We start from the raw sequence: 2,559 nt of genomic DNA, 5'->3' as shown, positions 1-2,559 counted from the left end.
GATACAAGAACGAGCTGATTACAAGTCACTTGATCCCGCTGATATCCTCGAGAGGCTAAATACTCATGAGTTCCAGCTTGCTGAAAAGAGAGATCTCTATGGTTCGAGCTATGGCAGATCACATGCACTGAAGGCGAAGGCAGTATCTGAGTCCGAAGATGAAGACTCTGGTAGCAGCCTTGGTGACCCTGAAGAACTAAGTCATGAGCTAGCACTGCTCGTGAAGAAATTCCAGAAGTTCTCAAGACGTGGTCGCTATGGAAGACCCTCAAGGAGCAATGATTCCTCATCCAGTGACTACAAGAAGAGGCTTTGTCACAAATGCAAGAAACCTGGACACTACATTCAAGATTGTCCTCAGTGGGAAAAGGAATTAAAGAACAAGAAATACAAGGATTACAGTTCTGATGATGCAAAGAAAAAGAAGAAATCCTTAAAATCTTCATCATCAAAATCCTCAAAGTCTTCATCTCACAAGAAGAGCAGCTCCAAGAAGGCTCGGGCATTCATTGGCAAGGAAATGGACTCTGAGGCTGAATCTGAAGAAAATGAGGAAGAGGAGGCATCTGAGGAGTCCGAATCCGGCGTGGCGAGCCTAGCCCTCGCTACTGCATTCGTCAGCAAGTCTATCTTCAACACTGAAGAAAATGACCTCACAAACAAGGCTGATGAAGGCAATGATGACTACGCTCCCACCTATAGCTTCATGGCAAAGGGTGCCAAGGTACTCAAATATACCTCCTCTGAATCTAGTGAGAATGAATCTGATGAAAATCTTAAGCCCAGCTATTCTAAACTTGCTAAGATTGCTGTGAAACAACAAAGGGCTTTTTAAAAGGTTCAAAACATGCTAGACAAAAGTGATGATATGTTGGGTGAAGAAATGGATCGCACTAAAATCTTGACTGAAAATCTTCAGAGACTTAAGACCAGGTTTGACAACCTTCAAGGTCATCATAACACTCTCTTATCTGATCATGAGAAGCTTTCTTATGAATTTCTTCAGAGAAAGCAAGATCTTGAGAAGCTAAGAGTGAGTTATGAAGATCTTCAGAAGGAGCGCGATTCACTTCGTGCTCAACAAATCAGCGCTTCTCAGGAAGAATTTATTCCTCCATGCTTAAAGTGCATCGAACGTGAAACTGCTAATTCTTCACCTGAATGTTCAAATGCTTCACGTGCTACAAATTCTTCACCTGCCTCTGTTATCACTAATTCCTCATCTGAGGATATTGCTAGTATCACTGACAATACAGGGCTGAAGGAATTGTACATGACAGGCATGTACAAAAGCCTCAAAGGGCATCAGACTCTTTGTGATGTGCTTAAAAAGCTGATCCTCAACAGGAACCCTAGGAAAGAGGGTATTGCCTTTGAGAGGAAAATCAATGCTGATGGTACATATTGGAAGCCTGAGCAGTACCCCAAAACCTCATGGGTTGCTGCAAAGGGACCTCCAGTTGATCCATCTAATCTATCTGGCTTTACATGTGAATCTTCTCATTCTTCTGATGAGTCATTTGACTCCAACTATAAACTGTTCAAAAATCAGAATGGTGAAGTATTTGCTAGATATGTTGGCACTAACTGCAGGAATGGTTCCCCTATGAAGAAAATCTGGGTTCCCAAAAGGTGCCTTGAAAGTCTTCAGGTGAATGTCCTCATGACACCACCTGTGAAGAATAGGAACCCCAGATCAAATTCTTCATATGGACCAAATTCTTCATATGGATCCAAGTCCTCATACGGACCAAATTCCTCACGTGGATCAAATTCCTTAAATGGATCAAAGTCCTCACATGAACATCATCGTGCTAACAACTCTGTTTCGCAGGGTAGAGCTAAGGGCTATGAATATGTGCATTATTCTTCAAACCATTATATTCATAAGTCCTCGAAGAATTTCTCTGCTTATTCATATGCTTACCCTAACCCCTCTTATGTGAAACGAAATGGTCTGGCTTCTTTGCCACCATTCTCGTATGGTGCTCGCAGAGTGATGAACTCTTTGCCACCCCTTCAGATGTGGGTGGTTAACAAAAAGAACTAATCTCTTCTGCAAGGTCAGGTCTCCAGACGTGCTTTAACGTCTGAAGAATTTGCTAGGGGGCCTGACAAAATTGCCTGAAAGGACGCAGGCTAATCATGAAGAAATGAACTTTCATTTTTCACGTCCTCATACTGCTATATCTGTTTTAATGCTTGATGAAATTCATCTGATGAATTTGATATCATATTCTTCACTGATGAAGTATATGAGTTCATAAGCTGCACTAATTCATCTGCAGGATGATCAACCCAAAGCCACTGAGTGGGTCCTCGATAGTGGATGTACAAATCACATGACCGGTGACAAGAATCTATTGATTGATGCTCCCTTATCTCCATCGCATCTGAAGCATATCATCTTCGCTGACAAAGGCAAAAGTCAGGTATTGGGTCTAGGTAAGGTTGCGATCACAAAGGATTGACACATGGACAAAGTCATGCTTGTCGAGTCCTTAGGATACAACCTTATGTCTGTCTCAATGCTTTGTTATCTTGATATGGTTGTTGTCT

Source organism: Triticum aestivum, chromosome 5D, assembly GCF_018294505.1.
Source record: "Triticum aestivum cultivar Chinese Spring chromosome 5D, IWGSC CS RefSeq v2.1, whole genome shotgun sequence".
Classification (NCBI taxonomy): Eukaryota; Viridiplantae; Streptophyta; class Magnoliopsida; order Poales; family Poaceae; genus Triticum; species Triticum aestivum.
This window is presented reverse-complemented; position numbering follows the sequence as displayed.